The sequence below is a fragment of the Tachypleus tridentatus genome, chromosome 6, assembly GCF_004210375.1.
Source record: "Tachypleus tridentatus isolate NWPU-2018 chromosome 6, ASM421037v1, whole genome shotgun sequence".
NCBI classification, from domain to species: Eukaryota; Metazoa; Arthropoda; class Merostomata; order Xiphosura; family Limulidae; genus Tachypleus; species Tachypleus tridentatus.
Window position 1 is genome coordinate 115599344 of NC_134830.1, and position 12638 is coordinate 115611981.

At 31.8% G+C, this 12638-nt stretch overlaps 1 pseudogene across 1 annotated transcript in view; it reads left to right on the forward strand.

Annotated features, from left to right (window-relative positions):
• The first annotated feature begins 4775 nt into the window (after nucleotides 1-4775).
• Nucleotides 4776-12638, forward strand: part of LOC143253376 (filamin-C-like) — a 44933-nt pseudogene continuing 37070 nt past the window's right edge. The window contains exons 1-4 of the transcript XR_013029555.1: nucleotides 4776-4816; nucleotides 9149-9306; nucleotides 9625-9708; nucleotides 10763-10900. The product of XR_013029555.1 is annotated as a filamin-C-like (transcript). The remainder of the gene's footprint in view (nucleotides 4817-9148; nucleotides 9307-9624; nucleotides 9709-10762; nucleotides 10901-12638) is intronic.

A 12638-nucleotide genomic window follows, 5' to 3' on the forward strand; every position in this document is an offset into this window, starting at 1 on the left:
TTCAAAATGTGATTGGTTCTATATGTCAGTTTTTTGTTGTTTTTTTAAACTTTTCTCTGAGGCAGCCCATTATAAATTGTGACTCAGTAGTTTTTTAATAAAAGTATTTCAGGCCAGCTTTTATCTACCATAACATCAGCTACAACCCGGAAAGGGGGCTTGTTTTGAATATAACATCTGTTATCAGAGGTAGCCATTGCAACTGGAAGGGAGACTATATATATATATATATATACATATATATTGTTGATTTGATACAATTGATATACTATAAATCTCAAAAGCTATAATTTCAATTAAAGCTTATTAATCGAGAAAATATAGATATTTAACCAGGAACGTTTATCAGTTTCGAGCATTACAAAATATTCAACTTCAGTGAATTTACATTGGATATCAATATTTTTACGAAAAAAATACACAAATTCAGCGGTGAAAAATCAGCTTGTAAACGGCGTGAGACCAGTGGAAAATACAGAGCTAGCTAGCTCCTTTTTACAAATATTGTATCTACGTTAACTTGGAATTAATTTACTCATCGTAAACCCTTTATATGATATCAAGGAAGTTACACACCGGAAGGAAGACTTAATACTATTTGTAAGTTTGTAAACTCTTTGTATGTAAATCATTATTTGTATTAACTATGTATAATAATCGTTATTATAAATTGTTTTATTGTTTGTATATTAAAATATGTTTGTATTAATGTTTTCCTTCTGAGACAACTATTACTGATTAACATCAATAGCTGGCGTTAATGCATCAATATGTTATATTGCAATTAATCAGATGATCCAGTACTATCCCTATCGCATTGATATCACGTGACATGTATTTAACTAATTCTTCCTATTAGAACTCATATACTCTTACGAATGTTTCTCAACAATTGGTCAAGCTAATATTCAGGAATGCATACAAGCCGATCATGGTATCTACGAGTCAAGTGTAAATATTGGAATGCATACAAACCAATCATAACACCCACGGAAACATAAACTTGTAACAATAAAAAGTGATTGCTCTTAATAAACAGCAGTCAGATTGCTAATCCTCAAGTTTATTAGTAATCTACAGAAAATTGTCCAGTAATATTTTGTATTATTGGTTTCATAATATTATGATCTGTATTATCTGAAGTATAAATTTTGGTTTTGTATCTCAGAACGACTGGTATGGGTATTAACACTTTTACTGATAAGCAGGGAGCAATATTTCGGCCTTCCTTGGTCATCAACAGGTTAACAAAGTGAGAGTTTGTAACTGACTTCTTCCGCGTACATGTCTTAGGGACGAGAGTATAAACGGGTACAGGTTTGTAGGTGGCGACGCAGTTGGAAGTTAGATTATTAATTAGTATAGGTATAAAGGTGTTCCTTTATATTGGTTTAATTTTGGTTTTAGTTGTTGTATAAATAGGGCTTCTTTGATTTTGCGTTTGTTATATTTGTTTCCCAACTTAGTATCTGGGTGTTTTCTAAGGTTATGTTGTGTTTATTTGATTTGCAGTGTTCAAACACGTGTGAAGATGTTGTTGTTGTTTTTTGTGTTCTTTAAATCTAGTTTCTATTTTTCTGCTTGTTTCTCCAACATATAGGTCACGGCAGTTGTTACATTTTATTTTATAAATTATATTGGTGTAGTATAAGGAAACAAATATAAACAAATGCAAAAAAAGCCATACTTATACAATAACTAAAACCAAAATTAAATCAATATAAAGGAACACCTTTATACCTGTCCCCGCTGGTAATGCGGTAAGTCTACGGATTTACAACGCCAAAATCAGGAGTTTGATTCCCTCGGTAGACTCAGCAGATAGTCCGATGTTTCTTTGCAATAAGAAAACACACACACCTTTATACCCGTACTAGTTAATAATCTGACATCTAACTGCGGTCCGGGTGGCCAGGTGGTAAAGGCACTCGAGTCGTAATCCGAGGGTCGCCGATTTAAATCCAAGTCGTACCAAACATGCTTGCCTTTTCAGCCATGGGGACGTTATAATGTGACGGTCAATCCCACTTTATGTTGGTAAAAGAGTAGCACAAGATTGGCAGTGGGAGGTGATGACTAGCTGCATTCTCTCTGGTCTTACACTGCTAAATTAGGAACGGCTATCGCAGATAGCCCTCGTGTAGCTTTGCGTGAAATTCAAAACAAACCATTCCAACTGCAATGCCCCCTACAATCCCCGTACCCGTTTATACTCTCGTTCTTAAAACATGTACCCGGAAACGGTCAGTTAAAACATTTCTCTGTTAACCTGACGATGACCTAGGAAGGTCGAAACCTTGTTCTCTGCTTACCAATAAAAGTGTTAATACCTATACTAGCCGTGGTGAGATACATTTTTGGTTTTAGTGGATTTCTCGTCATCAAGAAGTTTGGGATTTATACATTTTGCTAGATATACTTTAAATGAAAATTAAATATTATATCGTAAAGCTAAATTTATGATATTGGATTTGAATTCTTATTAAAAATTCTCTTAGTTGAGTACACTATAAATAAATGAAGTGAAACTAAAAACTCGAATTATTTTTTGATGTTTGGTTCAACGATATGTGAGTCTGTACAATTTGAGTATCACAAAAAATACTGTCCAAACACTTTGAATATAAGAAACCTCTATTTCGAGATGGACCTTATGTGTTTAAAACGCTTCAAGTGAAGAAAGCGTAAAATACGTTTTGCATAAAAAGTATTACCTGGTAAGCAATTATTAACAGACTGTTACATTGTAGAAAACGAAACCTAAGTTCACAGTTTCTTCTTAGCTCTATTCCTACAAGCTACTTTATAAATTTTGCATTCTCGTGCCATAAAAATTACCATTTTTTTATACTGCATATAATTTACGTATGTAAAAATGCCAACTCTGTTTGTATAGTGATATCGGTTTTATTTTACATATTACAGAAACCCTATCACCCCTAAGAAATGCCCCATTCTACACGGAATTAGGTCAAGTAACCAGCCTGAGACAAGGTACAACTGGCCCGACATGGCCAAGCGTGTTCGACTAGTTATCCGAGGGTCGCGGGTTCGATTCCCAGTTGCACCAAACATGCTCGCCCTTTCAGCTGTGGGGGCGTTATAATGTGACGGTCAATCGTTGGTGAAAGAGTAGCTCAACAGTTGGCGGTGGGTGGTGATGACTAGCTGCCTTCTCTCTAGTCTTAAACTGCAAAATTAGGGACGGCTAGCGCAAACAGCCCTCGAGTAGCTTTGCGCGAAATTTAAAACAAACAAACAAACAAGGTACAACTACATCGATTAGTAGTGAACCACTAGAAACCAGCACGTTAAAAGATCAATTCCGTAGAGGTATGTAAAATTGCACATCTTGAAAACTAATAAAACTTAACAAACAACACATAATTACAATTAGATAAAAATAAAATGCAGGAATGTTTACAACTATGTAATAAGTTATTTCATAAAACTACTTGCTAATTGCTGTGAGAATTTCAAATAGTGACAATGTTTGAAAGATATCTGCGAAACGAGTAAAATCTTTGCATATGAATAGTTTGCATGATTGTGTAAAAAAAAAAAAAATTATAAATCATAATATGTCGCAATTTACGAGATTTCTTTTGTATACTTGACCGTGAACTGAAAAATAAGTGGTTCTATACCAAAAGCGTCTCCGCCTATTTCAAATCGATCTGTAAAATATGGCACGTGACTATCATAACTATTGAGCCGTGCGTCTCTACTCTAACAGCCAAATGAAAGCTTTTATTTTTTGTTTTTGTTTTTGAATTTCGCACAAAGCTACTCGTGGGCTATCTGTACTAGCCGTCCCTAATTTTGCAGTGTAAGATTAGAGGGAAGGCAGCTAGTCATCACCACCCACCGCCAACTCTTGGGCTACTCTTTTACCAACGAATAGTGGGATTGACCGTCGCATTATAACGTCCCCACGGCTGGGAGGGCGAGCATGTTTGGGGATTCGAACCCACAACCCTCAGATTATGAGTTGAACGCCTTAACTTACCTGGCCATGCCGGGTCTTTACATCATGCGGAAACTGCACCGGTTTGACCCAATATTATCTGTGTATCTGTGGTATGATTTGCTATTTGGTCGTTGCGGGAGGGTCAAGTTCTTAGCAGACTTTTTCCTGGCCGTGACTGTTATTAATAAACAGCCAAATGCTATAATTATTATTCGCGAAATGTATTAGTATACAAAGCAATGTTTTGTTTTTAATTCAAATCTGGCACTCAAGCACACAGGGTATGACGTCATATGTGTATCCCTTGTTTATATTTACTTTGTGATGCAAATACACCATGTGATAGCGGTTAACAACATATAATATTATTACGCTTTTAATTGAGCACATCTTTGTTGAAGAACCACTGTTATAAACAAATTAAATATTTAGCTTGTACCATTAATTCTAACTGCATATTTTATTTAACATTCAGAAAGCGAGTCACACTTAAAAGTATACTGGCCATTTGAAATTCTGTAGCAGTCCTAATTCTACGCTAGAAACAGCGTATTGAGCGAATGGGGTATAATACTCAGAAGGCGTAGAAAACGAGAAACCTTTAATATAAATTTTAAGGCATAAAGATTGCTAGTGAAATAGTTAGCATGAATATCATTAACATTAAATTTCGGTCATTATACAACCTAATATGTAATTTATCGGTGTATATATTTGGTGAAGTGACGTAAATTACAATATTTTGTAAAGGTAAGTAAACTGTAAAGTATTCGCTACGTTACAGTAATTGAGGTACAGTGTGTGAATGTTGAGGCAATGTATTACTGTTACTTATTCCGTCATGATGTAGGTATAGAACATTTTGATAATCAACGAATAGCTTTTATTTTCTCAGTTAATACCGATATCATTAAGGATATAATTTAAAACTCCATTTGGATTTGATATGGACATTTATTTTGAGATATTAAAGTTGATCGAATCAACCACCCAGCAGAGATATTCGTGATATTATCACCAATAAAGCTTTTAAATTTAATAGCTTTAAAATAAAAAGATAAAACAATCATGAAGTAATTCTAGACCACCTGTGAAATTAATAGCTTTCCATACTAGTAAGTCATTGATTGTGGAAGTTATAATAATGTATTTCTCATTCAGGGCGCAGATACCCTAGTTGCTTTGCACCAAAAAACGCCCAGCCAACCAATTTCATTCAGAGATCGCGAAATATGGCAAAAAAAAGAGAGAAAAGGCAAATTTAATAACAAAATAAAATCGAACTGAATCATGAAATGTTCTCTCTGTGTCACATGCAGCCTTTTTTCATTTTACTATACAGAATATATGTAGCGATTATAGAATGTTAACTAGGGATGTGAGGGAAAATGAATTTACCATTTATCTTTGTAATCGTATGTAACAGTTTTCTCCAATGATTTTCTCTATTGAGTTTTAGTTTTTACTGCTCATAATAAATAAATAAATTTTGTTTTATTTCATAAGTGAAAAGCCTTAACTGTTGTTGTCCTAGACTTTGCTGAAACTGGAAATCACTGAATTGCAGAGAAAAGGAAAGAAAAATGATCAATATGTAATCACTTTAAAGGCAGCTTATAAGGAAAATTATGTTATTGAGAATATTTTATGAACTTCTATCACAGAGAAACAATAATAGTTATAATTAAGAAAACTGGACTAGATAAACAGAAATAACATGGTCTTGATATGTGTAGCATCTGCCACATTTGACGGTTTTGTTTTTAAGACATCAGGAGAAATGCTTTGAAATGCATTAAAGCTTTGAACCAACTGTTTTAAATATGAAGGGAACTGTGCGCATTGAGATTTCTCATTTAGTTGAAAAAGTAAATTAATTAAGTTATATTCTGTGTTCATTAATTGTTTAATGTAAAGCCTTTCAGTGTGTGTGTGTGTGTTACAATTAATGTGTGCAGTTTCTGAGACTTCTTTATATTTGTATTTTTTCTGATGAGATGATTATTACTATACAAAACAAAAATTCTTGCATGTTGTCTGTGCTATGTCCAAGGGGAAAGAACTTTGCAAAAATCATGGAACTAGCTAAGGAAATATTCAATATATCCATGATTTTGACTTCTAAAGACCTCGCAAATTCCAGTAATGATACTGATGTATTGTTAGGAATGACATACTTTTAGTATATTACATGAAAGAAGACAGTCCAGGATATTGAATAGTTGTAACTGGGTCCAAAACAAACTTCCACATTTTTAGTATAAAAATTTACTATACATCTATTAGTTATTAATCTGAATTTACAAAATTTTGTGTAGGTTAATTTTGATGATTGTTTAAAAAATTTAACATGTGTGTGTATATATATATATGCATTATTTCAAACAGGTATTGATGTTCTGGCTAGAGCATTGTTTAGGATGTAATAAAATAAGATTTTGTATGACTTTAATATGATTGAGACTATTTTCAACATATTCTGCCATTGACCTTTGCATGACGTGTAAGGCTTTAAACATTCTCTATCATTGATCTAGATGTGATAAAGAAAGCTTACACACACTCTGTCATTAGGTGTTTTGCCTAGGTCTAAAGCATTCTCTGTCATTTATTTAGGTGTGCTGTGTAAAGCTAAAACATTCTTTATCATTGACATTGGTGTGCTGTATAAAACTAAAACATTCTTTATCATTGACTTATATATGTTGTATAAAACTTTATAAGATTGATGAGCTCATTAAAGTAGTCTGCATACAGAAGATTCATACATACACTGATTATTCATGAAGTTTGATTTCAGCTAGATGTAAACCAGGGTTATTTTACTATTTAACAAGGATGTGCTGAAGTTTTTCCTCTTTTTCTGTACAAGGTGTTCACCTGCTTTAAATAATTGTGTGAGCCATCTTGTATGGATTTGATGTAGGTGATATTTTCTTTAGTCATGTAATAATTAACTGATTTAAAAACAAAAGGTCAAGTAGTACTCATTTTGTAGTGTGTGTGTAGCTGACACATACAGACACTATATGTGGTAGATGTTAGTAGAGTTTGCTACTAATATTATGCTTTACACAGAGGTTTAATGCTTATGTCATTGTGCAAGTGTGAGTTTGCTTATGTCATTTTCTATCCATCATTAATATTTAGAAGGCAACTTCTGCATAGCTCTTAACAGTATCAGAATATACTTTTGGAAAATAAGGTCTGTGATATTCTGTGTTTAAGAAAAACAGACATCTTGCATCCTCCCAAGCCTACATTCCTTCATCGTAGAATGTGCAGAATCACGTGTGGGCAGTAGCCTATAATGTGAAAAATGTAGATGTCAATATAATACCACAAGAAATTTGTGGAAAAACTGGAGAGTTTTCAGGTGGAATTATTTTGAATTCTTTTGAAATATTTTGGTATGTATTATAGGCTACCCATGATATGTGAAACATTTTTGTTATCTCAGAGTGACATTGTTTTGTGTTTTACTAAACACTCATTGTTATTATTGTTTGCTATGCACAGCTGTATGGAGTAAGTAGACTTTTCTAGTTCAATATATGAATATAAACTAAAAATGTAATATATGTACTGTAGTGGTGCAAACTTAAATTAGAACTGATGGTCAGGTACTGTATGTAAAGTTGTATTTATATGTGGCTGCCAGAAAGTTAAGTTTTACATTTCTTTATAATTTTGAGTAATAAATATTTTTTATAATATTTTATCTTCTCATAGTAACCTTTTATTACATTTAACTTTTAAATTTATCATTTACTTCTGAAAAAAGGTTTTTTTTTTTCTGAAAATACATGGGTTAGTGGATTTCTTTTCTGACTTTAACTTTTTAGATAAATGAACATGATGACAATGCAGGCAGTAACCAAACATTTTAAAATAACAAAATTAATTTATTTTGTTATTTTTCTATGAAACTAATTTTGCTTTTATTTTGTTTAAAGAATTATTATATTTTTAGTTCTTAGAAACTTTAAAACAGTTAGGAGATATTTTGATAGAAGGTTTAGATGTGTTATGTTCAACCTAGTTTGCATGTTTTTGTTGGTGGCCTGTAATTTGGTGTATTGATTTTGTTAGCAGAGTCCATAGAACACACCAACAGTGAATCCTTTATCAGAAATCCAGTTCAAGGTTCAATATCACAATAACTTCTTTTTATATCACATTTGTTATTTACATATTCATTCTGCTAGTAATTAATGTTGTATAATTTTTAATCATTTTTCTATATAAGAGAAGTATTGTTCATTACAGTTGCAAATGTATGAAGTTTATTTTCACAAAATGTGGTAAGATTTTAGTCAACAGTACAGTTTCATTGTACACAAAAATATTAGACCATGGTACTAAAAAAATGCCTCTGAACTTCTGAAAGCACTCTGAATTTGACAAGTCAAAGTTTGAGGTGGTGTTCATGTGAAGATTAAAAATATTTTTTCCATTGTACAAATTTTAATTTTGCACTTGTATAACCTCAGTGAACTCCTTAATGTATTTGTAAGATCTTTTAAACTATACCTGTATACTGTATCTGGTATCTAAATCTTTAACAGAAACTGTAGTGAAATTACCAGTTTAAGGTAGCATAAAATGTTTATCTTTAACATCAAATGCATGATGTCATGTTGAATGGAACTCTGTAGAAGGTTGAGGCATGTATACTTTATCTCTCATCAATGTAAATAGGTTTAATTTTATTGTTGTTTTAATGATAATACATTTTATCCATATATTTAATTTAACTAAATAGAAAAGTACTAATGACAGAAAGATATATTTTAGTAACTGTAATACAAATGGATTATAAAGTAATTTGTCCACTGTCATAGTGGCCAGAAGAAAAAATGGGGTTGAAGTTAAATTATACCATCAGATTGTACCTAAATATTTTAATTTGAAGTAATGGTAACTGGTAGTGACATTATGTACAACATACCATGACAAGCATAAAACTTAAATACATACACCATATTTTGTAATTGTGTTTTTCCCCTGTCCATATTGTGTAATTAGCAGTTTTGTAACACTATGAAATAATGACCAGAAGAGTTTCTATTGAAGTTTTTGTTGTGAAATACCTATTTCTTAGTTACTGTAATGCATTAGAGACATTGTCTAGATTTGTAGTTCCACAGCTAGTCTATTTTTTTTGTCTTTTTACAGGCAAGACTTTCTCAGTCTTTTCAAGACAATGGTTCATGAAATTAATAAAGCATCTGTCACTGGATATTCTTTGGTTGCTGCTCCTATTAACAAACCAACAAGTTTTATTATTCAGAACCTTTCTGGATCTGTAAATGATCTGAGAATTTCTATTGAGGGTAAATATATGCTAACATATTTAATGAATTACTTTAACATAAAATACAAAATAATATCCTTGTACAGAATATGTTCATATTTTGTTTCTGAATTCCATATAATATGTATATTCTTTCTTTGACTTTAACATTTGCTCTGTATTTATTATTGAAAAATACTAGCAAAATATTTAAGGATTTTATTTCATTGTCAGTGTCACTGGTCAATAATTAAATGAAATGTGAGAGAGAAGTTAATAAATGGCCATCCAATGTTTGAAATAAATTAATGTTGTTTTAGTAACTTCTAATGTATGCATTAATCTTTTTGTTTTGTAGATCCCTATGGACAGTCATTACCATTTACTATTAAAGAATCTAGCCCAAGAAACTACAAGGTGCACTTTACTCCTAAGGTCATAGGTAATTGTAATTTTTGTTTTACTGCAAATGAACTCAAATTACAGAATTACACTTGCACATTCATACTGTTTTCTCCATTAAATTAAATGTGTTAAAAAAACAACCCTTTACCGTTTTTTATTTGTTAATTTATGAAATGCACGTTTTTAATGCAATATGGTATAACAACTTGTGTGTGCACGCACGCACGCACACACACACACAGATAAATTCTTTTTCCCACAAATATAGTAATGAGAAATTTTGTTTGTGACTTCTCTAAAGCTATTATAATTAAGACTTAATTTTATATAAATCTTATTTTTTAATTTAGAAACAATTTTGAACAGGTTTTTTTACAGAATTGTAATATTTTAATATCAGATACTACAGAGAGTAAAAGCAACTTTATAAAGCACAAATACTTTTTCATTCTACTCCTGTAATGTGTCATCATTCTACTTTTGTAATGTCTCAACAAATGAGAAGGAAAAAAGGTTCCACACTCCCAGTAATGTTATTTGTCTTATTACTTCATTGTCTGTGAACTATTTTACAATTCATAAAGTCAAATAAAAACATATTTATTGTTTGGCCCAGCATGGCCAGGCGACTAGAGAGCTTGACTTGTAACTTGAAGGTCGAGGGTTTAAATCCCTGCCACACCGAACATGTTTGTCCTTTCAGCCATGGGGGGCATTATAATGTTATGGTCAATTTTGCTATTTGTTGGTAAAAGAGTAGCCCAAGAATTGGTAGAGGGTGGTGATGACTAGCTGCCTTTCCTCTAGTCTTACGCTGCTAAATTAGGAATGGCTAGAGCAGATGGCCTTTGTGTGGCTTTATGCATAAGTCACAACAAACAAACAAAAGATAATGCTTAAAACCAGTACTTAAAATACATCATGGGAAAGTTCTCTCAGCTAATACATTGTATTATAAAACATATAATCCATTTTTCAGAGATCTTCAGCTTCTAATTTTAATTGAAATAATAAGTATTGTGAGTGTATCTTGATGAAATCTAATTACATCTTCCTTATAAATTCTACATGTTTGTATGTCTCATTTTTAAGAGAACACAGAATTTTGCTAAATCATTTTGACACTCCTATGAATGGTAGCCCTTTCATCAGTAAAGTTTATGATATCAGCAAAATTAAAGTCAGTGAGATCAGATTTGGACTTGTAGGAAACCCAGTTACATTTCTAGGTAAGTTAATGTAATCTTTGGTAAGTAGGTAAATATTGTTCAGAGAAAACCCTACATTAGCAAAAAATATCTAAAATAATCTTCTTTAGTAAGACTTTTGGTCGGATACGATTTCACATCTCAGGTTAAATGAGCTTAACCTTAAACACCAATCAACTTTATAGAATACAATCATTTAAGTTATTTACATATAAAAATTGATCTTGTGTTTGTGACTTTGGTTGGTGCCTGGCATGGCCAGGTGGTTGAAGGACTCTGGGCTCAAATCCAAACAAGCATGTCCTTTCAGCCATGAGGGTGTTATAATGTGATAATCAATGTCACTACTTGTTGGTAAAAGAGTTGGAGGAAAGATGATGATGACTAGCTGCCTTACCTCTATTCTTTCAGTACTAAAAGTCTGGATGGTTTGCACAGATAGCCTTCTTCTAGCTTTGTGTGAAATTCAAATCCAGACACACAAATACTTTGTTGGTTTCAGAGTTGTATACGAAAATGTAAACAAAAGTACTATAAATTTGTAATTAATCCCAGTAATTACTACTGAGGTCTTCTATGCATTTTATTTTGAAAAATGAACAAATGTAGCACTTATGTGTTGACATAAAAGATCATAAAGTATAATGTGATGTAAAGTCAGTGGATTAAACTATATTTTACAGAATGAACATGGAGTGTAACATTTAACAACAGTTACACAGAAGAACAACTGTGGGTAAAACAGAAATATGATCTTTAGAGCTGTGTATAGTTTTTTGCTCTAGAGTTGAAGAATATGTAGTTAAGTGTGGAGAATGAGAACTAACTAAATACAGGATAAAAGGCATTCATTATGTGCCATATGTTTGAGTTGCAAAATCTTTACATATTAACATTTTCTTTACTGTTCATAGTTCTCTTTTAACAAATTCAAATTTGTCAAATATTTGAAGCATTTCAATTTACATGTGATTTAGATGTGTGAGAATCTTTCCATTTTACAGGTGTTTTGTATCTTGACAACGTATGATACAGTTTTAAGTTCAACTTAATGTAGCATAGTAGAATATTAGCTGAGATTTACACTAGAACTTCGTTGTCATATTGTAAAATATTGTATTCTTATAATAATTTTGTCTGTAGTTTGTAAAAAGTACTAAAAAAATAAAAGTCCAGTTGTACAGGCTTTAACAGGTTTTATAGTATTTCCTTGTTAATCTAAACTACCACAGGTCTTAATGACAGGGTCATGACCTCTTCATGTCTATCTTAACAACTATAAGGCCTAATATCAGGTGTTATAATTTTTTTTTCTATCAGTTAAACTACAACAGATTTTAATAACAGGATTATAACCTCTCTATATCTTTCTAAACAACTGCAAGGCTTGATGGCAGATATTATAATCTTCCAATATCTATCTGAACTACTGTGATACTTTAAATTTTTATTATTTCTTGGACTTGTATTCAAAATGGGAATCTCTTGTATACCAACTGTGTGCTCTAATGACCAAGCTAATGGGTTAACCCATGAGAGCTTATTAAAAGTGACTTTTAATAATTTAAACTATCACATACTTTATTAATAGGTATTATGCATTTACAGGCAAGTTTAGATGATTGTGTATCAATTATTATCATGATTAGCTTCCTACATTTACAATCATAAAAGCATTAGCAACTTAATGAATAATTATATGACTGTAAATGTGTATTATAATTATTCCATCTCTAACTATAACAATACTGTAATCTAT